The following is a 10917-nucleotide window of genomic DNA, read 5'->3' on the forward strand; positions in this document are numbered from 1 at the left end:
GGGAGTGTTCTGGGGTGCTTTGCACCTGTATCACCTTTGTGAGATGGCTGGAGCTGGAGTGGGTGTTGACCAGTGTCCTGCTGTGCTCCATGAAGGGGGCCACTTTGGTGGGACATCTGGGGCTGGTGTAGGTTTGGAGCTCACTGATATGGTAGGCTCACTAATGTACCCAGACCCCATCCCTGTCCACATTGTCAAGTGGAGGAGGAATGCCACCCATGGTGCTCACCAGCCTCTCCATCTCAGAGTTTCAGCAGCAACTCTATTGGGCAGAATTCTAGGACTGGATCCTTTATATTCTAGTTGCCCTTTTAAGCAGTGGTTTTCTGTGCCCCCTGGCCTTTGAGGCTGGTGGACTAGGGGTCTGGGCCTCGCTGCAGGCTGGCTAGGACACCCTGACTGCTCTTGTCTGTGCTGTCATGGTGGAGGGTGAATGCAAACCATGGGGCTCACCAGTGCCTCTGACCCAGAGAGAGTTCTAGCAGCTCCCCTGCTATTGGACAGGGTTCTAGGGCTGGTTCGTGTATTTTCTTGTTGCCTTTGTAAACCATGGCCTTTTCTCGTGTCCAAGGGCAGATGAATCTACTCAGGGTCCCTCTGAACTATCCCTCCTCACTACGGTTTGCAATGAGGATGACAGCTCCATTTGTTACCAGGTCATTGGGTCTCTTGCTATTCTCTTCGTGGTCTTTTGTTGTGAAAAAGTTCGTTCCATCAGTCCTGTTCTTCAGGAGAAATTGCTCTAAGATAGGTGTTGGTTTGGTGTGTCTGTGGAGGGAGATGAATTCGGGATCTCCCATATTGCCATCTTGGACCAGGACACCAAGCCCAAATAACAACGATTTTGTATGTTACGGTATTCTTAAAGTAAGCTACAGAAAATGTTAAGAAAATCATAAGGAAGTGAAAATACATTTATAGTACTGTATTTTTAAAAAATTATAAAAAAAAAATCTGTATGTAAGTGGACCTATCAAGGTCAAACAGGAGTTGTTGAAGGGTCAACTGTATTTAAGATCTCCTCATCCCCTGCAAATGAGAGGGGCTTCTTAGCTTACAAAAGGAACTTCTGGTCAGCCGTTTGCTGAACTTAAAAGACTTAACGGTGAGAATAACATTAGTGTTGGTCTCAAGAGTGTCACATAAGGATCAGAAAAGACTTCTTCCTGTTGGTCCAGTTACAGAGTTTTCCTGGAAGCCCAATGAGATTTAAGCTGGCTAATTAAACAAATCAAATACATACACATATACATAGAATGAGTTAAAATCTGGGTATGTTGTACAGGATAAAAAAACATTGATTTTTATAATGAGATGTTCCTTTATTTTCTTTTCCATAATTTCCCTTTCTGTACCCAGGGCCACAGCAGGTTCAGAGCCTTTCTGGGATTATTAGCGACTTGCCCTCTCTGAGGGGCACTGTCCCCTGCAATCATGGTTTTAGCATACAGAAGCCAACTTTATGTATTTAGAGAAAAATGCCTCTTCCTCCTTGCTGACGCAGCCTGACTCCGGCGTACCTGGTGTGGTGAGCAGAGGTGGGCTGGTTTTCAGCTCCCACCTGGTCTCAGGCTTGGTATCCTGGGCAGGGCTCAATCCCAACAACTGGTTTTTAGCAGTTGTGGCTGAAAACCCACACCCAATTTTTTTCCCAGAAAAGTCATGTTTAAAGTAAGTGTAGGCTGTGAAAAATATCATTTACACAAAAGCACACATTTGTTATCTAGGTGATGATTGAGATACATATGCTCTCCTTAAAAACACGAAGACAGAGTAGACCACAGTGCTGTTTTTAAAAATGAATTTACTAAAATGCTTATAATTATAAAAGAATATTAAAATGCACAGAAATTCACAAAACATTACAAACTTTACATCTTATGCCACAGTGTATGAAAGCATCATGTATATTTCAGTTCTTTCGTTAAGCTGCTCATACATTTTAAGTTTTCAAACATCTTAACATATAATAGGCACAATGAGAAAATGGTACAAGCAGTGTTTCAATAACAGAGCACATTCTGCCCATCCCCCCTCCCCCCCAGTGAATTAATGTTTTCTGAAATCCAAGATGCACCCACGGATAATTACAAGGGAAGGCATTTGGTGACAGTTTACAAGATGGCCTTGCTTAGTTTTCAAACAAAAATGATAGCTTTCCCTTTCTATTGACACATCTAAAATATTTGAGGGATATTTAAAGGAAAATCTCCTGAGTATTTTGGTCTAATGCTTCAATGTTAAAATTCACAGGCATTACAAAAGGATATAAAATGAAACGTTCTCTAGTGGTTAACACTGGGCAGGTCTAGGGCTAGGTATTCCTTTCACAGGGGCACTGTCGCACACCCCCTTTTTCTTGGGGTGCTGCTGCTTACATTTACAGATCCAGCCCAGTGACTGCCTGCAGACACAGTCCCACATTTGTCTTCACACTGACAAGTCAGCACTAGAGTTCCATTAACACTGTGGTGTCACAGGTGACCCCGGATCCCCACTACCTCGCTGCTTAGGGGACTATTGGCAGTGTCACACGTATTTTCTGCCTTTAAAAATGTAGAGTTTTTCCCCCTCCTGTCCACAAAAGCACATTTTAAACTATGAAGGCAATTTATGAAAGATGGTTTATGAAAAACACACATGCACACTTTTTAAAGTTCTAGTTTATATACAAGGAGATAAGGCAAAAAAACATTTCCTTCTCTACGCTCCCATAAACAGTGAGTAGTTGGCAAATCCAACATGAGGAGATAGTCCTGCGCTTCAAAGAGCTGAGGTACGAGGGGCAGAAGTGACGCCACTCCGGGAGCGGCGTCACAGGTGAGCAGGGAAAGGAACAGCTGCACCCAGTCTGGGCGGGACGAGAAGCCGGGACGAAACTCCTTTCTCACTCCCTGTGCAGTCAGAGCGCGTGCGGCCTGTTGTGAGCACTCGTTCACATTGTTAACGTGATCAAGAAAGTTAGTGAAATGTTGTCCCTTGTCCATTGGGACAACGCAAAAGTTCAGGATAGTGCTTTGATGAATCCTACATAAATAGTGATTTTGGTTTCTGGGTCTGTTTGAACATTCATGGCAGGCACTTAGAATCGTGGCCTTGAGTTAAGCAGCTCTATTATATCGAGCCTCTACATCTGCTCGCTGCAACAGGTTTCCTCTGCTGCTGGGATTGAGTGGCTCGGCTCCTATGGCACTTGGGCATGTAGCAGCACCCCAGTGGGTGGCAGTCCACCCGGTAAGAACCCAGTGCCAGCCACCCTCTCTTACCCCCGGCACTCCCCCGTTACCAGTCAAGGGTGAGCGGTGAGGCCCCGTGTCTTGTCCGGAGCCTACCAGAGGGCCTTGCACCTGAAAGGCAGTAAAGCATAGTAAAGACTGCTGAGTTGAACCACCTGAAGACAACATGTGCGTGGTGCAGGCATTCAGCGGGAAGTTACGTGCAGTTCAGGGAAGGGGTTGTGACCAAACCGCAGCCTGAGGGAGGCTGGAAGCTCAAATCAACACCAGAGTGTCTCTTCTGGATTGGGAGTGATGCGGGTCTATCCCTGCCTCTCTCCTCTGCCCACCACTCCCCTGGTGCGTGCAGTTACAGACAAGTTACTGGGCTGGGAACAAGGGAATGGAGGCTGCAGGGAACCACCTTCACCATGGCACATGCTTTGGTATGCTCATCACTTGGATACCCGGAATCCTTGTGGAAAAGGCGCTCCCCACGCAGGGAACCCTGAGCGCCTCACAATTAGGGCACCGGTTGTACTCTTAAGCGCGTGTGCACAGCACCCTCATGTCACAGTGGCTGCACAGTGAGCGGTTCCTGGCGATGCCTGTGATCTGTGATGCTGTACCTCCTGGATCTAATGCATAAAAGGAAACTGGTGGCAAACGGATGGGCTTGTCCTTCCGGACCATTATGTTGATAAAAATGTAATTTTAAGAAACTACGTATCTTTAGAAGAGGTACATTAATTATTCTGGTCAATAGGAGTTACAATTCTATTTGAATCTATAACTTTCCCTACTTTTGTCATCTGACTCCCTTGAGATCTGCAAAGCAGTCAACACTGATTAGGCACAGAATGTTCTAAGAGTGCTCCTGGAAGATAAAAAGTGTCACTGCGGATTAGCACAAATACACTTCAGAACCTTGCTATCTTTATTCCGATCCATTAAGTGTGTTTCTTTGAGATGAAAAGATAGGCCAAATTGGAGACGGAAACTATTCCCTCTTACTAAGTGAGGTTTCGTTTTCTGTAGGGATGTGCTAACACACCGACATATTGTGAATTCTTGAGTCTATCTGCCACTTAATATGGCATTCAAACTGAAATTCTGAGTTAGCTATTTTTAATCACACAAAGGGAAGCATGTCTCGTCTTTAACAAAAGTACTGTAAGGGAAAGAGAACTCTGGCACAGATTTGGCTAAGTGAAGAAATGAAACACTGCCTTAAAGGGGACCATGTGCTTGAGAACAGAAAGAAATGAAAATAATCAGACGGAGGGACAGAAATCCATTCTGCTTCAGAAGGGGTAGTTTTTAAGCACACGAAGAGACTTTTTCTGTGTTACTGAAATTCAAATTTATCAAAAAAGGGTAACATTTCTGGTTTTCCAGGTGATTAGTTTTATGCACTTCTTGATCTAAGCTTCGCACTTTCCAGTTCCTGCGTGGCTGGCTGAAACCAAAAAATAATCTATATGAAAATGGCAATAGCTAAGACTCCTATTTGCCAAAGTGTTTTCACTCAGACATCCTCATTAGTGATTCATAATATATTTTGACGGAGTTAAATTCTGTAAAGTGCTTCTCAGAACATAAAGCTCTTATTCTAATTTGGGTCGTAAATTGTTATCTACCACTTCCACCATCCTCTCAGCTATGACCCCCATATTTTTTGTCACATCTTTGAGGTGATTTTCGTGAAGAAGCTTTTGCGTTAGGTATTTTTCTCTCTTGATCTTGCTCTTCGTGCTTTTGGATACATCTGGAATTGCATAGGAGATAAAAAATTTCACAGAGTAGATGATGTGCTGTGGGAGAGAAGAAGAAAAAGGTCAGCCGCAATGAAATGGAGGGGAACCCAGAGTTCCTTCCATTGCAGGTCATCTGGCAGCGGATCTGGACACGGGGCTGGGCATATCTACAGACATATCCAATCTCTCCCGCGCAATGTGCCTCCACCCACGAGCTCCATTGTTACTTTAAAAATTGCAAGAATACTATTTGATATGTAGAAGATAATGTGTCTAATGTCTCTGACACTCACCATGACACTGCCGATGCTGTAGTATTTTTGGAGACGTTCCTTTCCTAGCTCATTCCGGGAGCTCTTCCCCAAAGGTTAACACTACCCTATGTGTGAGTATATCTGTATCATCTTATTTTTGAGAATGAGCTTAACAAATATGTATATATCCCACAGGAATATATTGTTTAGTCTTGTTTGAGCTTTATAAAAAAGTATGGCAGTCTTTGGAAAATTGTTTTTTCGTTTAAAACTAGTTTCTAAGATTCATCAGTGTTATTGTACATTAACTGTAGTCCATTCATTACCAATTCTGGTTAATATTCTCTTGTTTGCATACGCTATAATTTATCCATTCCCCCATCAAAACGTATTGCGCTTGTTTCTAGTGTTTGTATTAGAGAAATGATGTTGGGAATGTTTGTGCACTTGGATTCTGGAGGATATCTGTGAGAGTTTCTCAAGGGCATGACCTAGGAGTAGAAGTGCCAAGACTCTAGGTTACATGAATGTTTAAATTTCCAAGATGGTACCAAAGTATTTTCCAAACCAGTTAAACCAGCTTCCACACCCACCAGCAGTGTGTGATAGTTTCATTTGCTCTCTCTTTTTTTAAGTTTTAAAAAATGTTTATTTTTGAGAGAGACAGAACACGAGCAGGAGAGGGGCAGAGAGAAAGAGGAAGACACAGAATCTGAAGCAGGCTCCAGGCTCCGAGCTGTCAGCACAGAGCCCAATGCAGGACTCGAACTCATGAACTGTGAGATCATGACCTAAGCCCAAGTCAGATGCTTAACCGACTGAGCTACCCAGGCGCCCCTTGCTTTATATTCTTGACAGCACTTGTTGTCATCAATTTTTTTTTTTAAACCAACACAGAGATTATAAAATGGACTTTCACTTTGGTCTTACTTTACATTTCCCTGATGACTAATGACGTTGAAGACTTTTTTATTTGTTCAGTACTCACAAATCTCTGACCCAGCAAGGAGATAGATAAGATACAATAAACAGAGTTAAACATAAGTAAGTTGTACATGGTGTTAAAGTGGTAAGAGTTTCTGTGTTATATGGGAGGCAAATTTCATATAGGTTTCATACAGATCAGTCTGGATATGCCTCAATGAGCAAAGACTTTAAGGAGGTGAGGGAAACAGCCATGCAGAAATCAAGAGGAAAGAGATTCGAAGCAGAGGGAACAGCCAGTGCAGAGTCTATGTGACGAAAGCCTACAGGCTATATTTCAAGTAATGGCAAGGCAGGAGTGCAGCGGGTGAGGAAAGGTGACTTGAGAGTGATAACAGAGCATGGCTAGACTGTGTGAGGCCTTGCGTATCACAGTGAGGACTTTGGCTTTTACTCAGTGACCTATGAAGGCAGTAGGGAGCCCAGTTAGCAGACTGCGGCCCTAAGTCAGGCCAAAAAATGGCCTAATTACCAACCTGGTGGTAGCAGCAGAGTTGGTAAGAAGTGTTCAGATCTGTGATGTACTTTCAAAGGCAAAGCCAACAGGACTGTATGTGGAGTAAGTGGGGGGACTCCCAAGAATTCTACCCTGAGCAAGCAGTGACATGGAACTGCCATGACTGAGAGGGGGCAGACTCACTGTGGACAGAACATTTAGGGCAGGACAGAGAGAACATTCCAACTGAATTTAAGAAAATATGGGCACTTGGGGCAGATTTATGTGTTAGATATCCAAGCAGAAAGGTCAAGTGGGCATTTGGATTCATGGGTTGAGTTCAGGAGAGAGGTGTTTCAGAGATATCTATAGATCTATATACATATATTGTGAGTCACTGGCATATAGATGGCATTTAAAGCCAACGGACTGCATGAGATCATCAAGGCTGTGAGGAGAGAGAAAAGATGACAACCAAGGAATGAGCCCCAGGATCACTAAGAGAAGGAAGGGACTAGCCATGCAATTAAGAAGGGACTTAAGGTAAGAGAAAAGGCAAAAAAAAAAAAAAGTGTTTTCCTGGGAGCCAAGTGAGGAGTAATAGTAACTTCAGGGAGGAGAGAATGATCAGTTTCTGTGTCAAATGCTTTGATACACTAGGTAATATGAGGGTGGAGAATATTCGAGATGAGAGGTACTAGTGTGTCTCAATTATGGAAATTATACAGTGAAGAGGCAAACGATATTGTGGGAAAGAGAGGTTTTTATTTTCTGTCTATTTCTGAGGTAGGTAATATTTATAGATAGGTGGATTTTCTATGTTATGTCACCCTGATATTTCTGGGATAAACCAATGTGGTCTGATGTCATCTTTAAGAAGTAGATTGCTAGATTCTGGGGCACCTGGGTGGCTCAGTCAGTTAGGTGTCCGACTCTTGACCTTGGCTCAGGACATGGTTTCATGGTTTGTGGGATTGAGCCCTGCATCAAGCTCTGTGCTGGCAGCACAGAGGCTGCTTTAGATTCTCTGCCTTTCCCCCTGCTTGCATGCATGCTCTCTCTCACTCGCTCTCAAAATAAATAAACTTAAAAAAAGTATATTGCTAGATTCAATTGGCGCATTTTAGGAAGATCTTTCCATCTATGTAATGAGTGAGACTGGTTTAGAATTTCCCTTTCTCTTTCTCCTGTCTGATTTTAAGATGTATAAGGAGTTGGAGAGTGTTTCCGCTTTCTAATCTCTGGAGGAAACGAAAACGATCTGTTCTAGGAAGTATGGTATTGCTCTCCTATAAAACCATATGGCCTAGTGTTTTCGTTATGGAAAGATTTTTCAGTAACTCAGAGTTTTGCTATAATTCTAGGTTTACAGTTATCTTCTTTAGCATTTTGAAGAGATTCGACTACTCTCTTCTCACCTCTGTGTTGCTGTTACAGTCTACTCTCACTCCAATTATAATTTTCCTGATCAGTCATCTGTCCTTGTTCTCTGGGCACTTTTACGATCTTATCTTTGGTGAGCTGCACTTCTGTCCCAATCTGTGGAAGCACGGATTTCTGTATTCTTCTTGATGTCTGTTGTGCTTTCTGCTCTGTGAACAGACACCTGTCATTTATTTGGGAAGAATTTGAGCCATTAACTCTTCAAACTGCCTCTCCTCTATGATCCATTGTTTTTTTCTTCTGTGAATCTTTTGAAAATTGCTTAATCTCTTTTCTGTATTTTCCACTTTCCTCTCTCCCTGTGAGGTGTTGGGAATAATTTTTTTCAGACCTATCTCCCAATTCATTCTGTTTTCAAACTTCTGTTTCTCAAAATTGCCTAGTACTTTTTTAGTTTCTTACTGTTTGCTCATTTTTGAATCTCTCATTTCTTTGTTTAAACGTGGTCATTCCTTATCTGATAACAGATACTCTTGAAGTTATTGAGGGTCCAAATTAGTTGCTTTTCTTTTTTTGGCTGAATCTCACTCCTGGTTTTTCTTATTTCCCCTGGTTATTGTTGATCTTTGGAAGTTCATATTTGATTATTTCAATCTGAGAAAAAACTGTGGTCTAAATTGAGGACACTTTTTTCTGCGGAGAATATACACATTTCCTTCTACGGTGAGGCAAATTGAGCACTTTGGGGGCCCCTGGATGAATCCAAGAGTCTCTAGCTCAGCTGGTCCACCTCACTTCTGACCCACTGCTGGGTCTCCTGAGCCTGTAGATGGCATCACTGATAACCGCACTTGTTCTATTTTGACCACCACACCTTTCCCCCTCCTCTTTGTGGATTCTCCTTCCTTCCAGTGAGTTCAAAAATGCAAAGGACATTTTCTTTTCTCATTAAAAAAACCCTTTATACTCATTTCATTATTAGCTGGAAATCACAGGAGTTAGACAGAATAACAGCCCAGGGGACAGACACAAAGGGGAAGCACAGTGCTTCCCCAACAGGTCTCTGCTCCACGGGTGGCCAGTGGGGGTGGAGGCAGGCCTGGGCATCTACGTGTGACGGGTGGGCCTGGCTGCTAGGGCTCAGCGGTCCTCCTCGTCCAGGGACTCTGAGTCCACCTGCACCCTCGCTCGCTCCCACACTCCCTGGCGGCGTGCGTCCAGCTGGGGGCCCTCCCACATGGCGACATCATGTAATGGCTCTTGCCCGGAGCCACACCACGGCCCCTCCTCGAAGTTCTGTCCTTCTTCCTATTCCTTGTCCTCCCTGCTCTCCCCCTTCTGGGAGATTTAAGCTTATTCTAAATGTCTTGTAGTGAAATGGCCCCTCACGGTATCTAGTCATACCTGATATCAGAAGCAGCAGTGTAAATACTTCGGCAACTCCATATTTGAATATAAACTAGTGATTCTTGCTGATATAGCAGATACTACAGGAAACCACTGATGCTGGTGAGCTAATGATGAATTGTTTCTTCTTCTGTTGATGTTTGTTTAATAGCTACCAAACAATACTAGAAAAATTGTCAAAGCCAGGCAGGCAGCCTATCTCACACTTTTTTCTTGCTAACAGATTCTCATTTTGTTCAGAGCAAACCAAATACCTCCTGCCCCAGCCTACTTTGCTGCTGGGAGGAACCTTGAGCTCTAGTTATTGCCAGTGTGATACAGGTGGAAGTCTGCTCTGAAGGCTTCTGGAAAAGCATTTTCTTTGCTGACGCAAAGGAACAGATACAGCTAGCCTCACCTTTCTTTCTCCTTACTGTCTAGAACACAAATGTGTTCTCTGGAGCTGTAGCACTCACACTGCTGCCATAATGTGATGTGCCCTGAGAAAGTTTCTCGAGAGCAGAGATCACATCTTAGTAGTCTTAAATAAGACCCTTCACAGTCCATCATGCAGCCCCTGTGCCCCAAATTAAAAAAAAAAAAAAAAAAAAAAAAAGGCACTCAATACTGAATTGAGAGGGACTGAATCCCCTTAGCAAACATGCACTCACCTTTTCAAGCAGACAGCCAATTTCATTTTATTAGAGCATTATGGGCATTCTCATGTTAAATTTGATTAATGCATGTCCTAAACTAATTATTAGCAAGAGATAAGAACGTATTTGAAGTCAGAGTTGGCGACACTGAATTCTAACAAAAGGTCTGCAAATATACTACCTTATCAACTATTTCAAAGTAGACGTCTCCTACCTCCATGACAATGATAAAAGCCAACTTGGCTGCAATCACGTGCCAGTAATAGATGTTGTGTTTATACTCTTGTGGGTGTCCAGGTGGGTACCGGAAATCACGATACCTGGAAACAAAATGGAAGGATATAAGGAGATAATTCTTCTTGACTAACTACTGTAAGCAAGGGCCCATTTCAAAAGAGGTCATATTTAATACAATGCTCTTTTAAGTTGGACATCATATAAATTTTCTCAGAGTTTAATTTGCTGACAAAATCCTGAAATAACTACTCCCGTAATACTTCACTTAACAGAAGATGGTAATGATGTATTCCATCTATGTGAAAACAAACAAAAGTGTTAACATTTTTTTTGCCAGTTTCATCCTTGCTTTCTCAAAAGAGTATAACTAAAACGATTCAGCGTATTTTCAGAAACAGGTTTATAAATTTATTTATATAACGTATCCTCAGGCTTCACTCAGCCACACGCGATCTCTCTCTGTAAAGAGTAGCACCCATCTGCTTGTTACACTTTTCAAACTCTTGTCCTTATGAGACGTCATGTGCTACTGCTGTTGGTGTCTTCCCTCAGGTAGCACATCTCAAATTTCCTACCTGTAATCTATTTGACCTAGAAGAGTCTAACAAC

At 42.8% G+C, this 10917-nt stretch overlaps 1 long non-coding RNA gene across 1 annotated transcript; it reads right to left on the minus strand.

The window, feature by feature from the left end:
• Positions 1 to 1787: 1787 nt before the first annotated feature.
• Positions 1788 to 10911, minus strand: LOC125918280 (uncharacterized). The gene is made up of 2 exons (XR_007456412.1): positions 10286 to 10911; positions 1788 to 5029 (listed from the first exon to the last, which is right to left on the minus strand). It is a non-coding gene; the product is annotated as an uncharacterized LOC125918280 (long non-coding RNA).
• Positions 10912 to 10917: the final 6 nt, after the last annotated feature.

The sequence above is a fragment of the Panthera uncia genome, unplaced genomic scaffold, assembly GCF_023721935.1.
Source record: "Panthera uncia isolate 11264 unplaced genomic scaffold, Puncia_PCG_1.0 HiC_scaffold_632, whole genome shotgun sequence".
Lineage (NCBI taxonomy): Eukaryota > Metazoa > Chordata > Mammalia > Carnivora > Felidae > Panthera > Panthera uncia.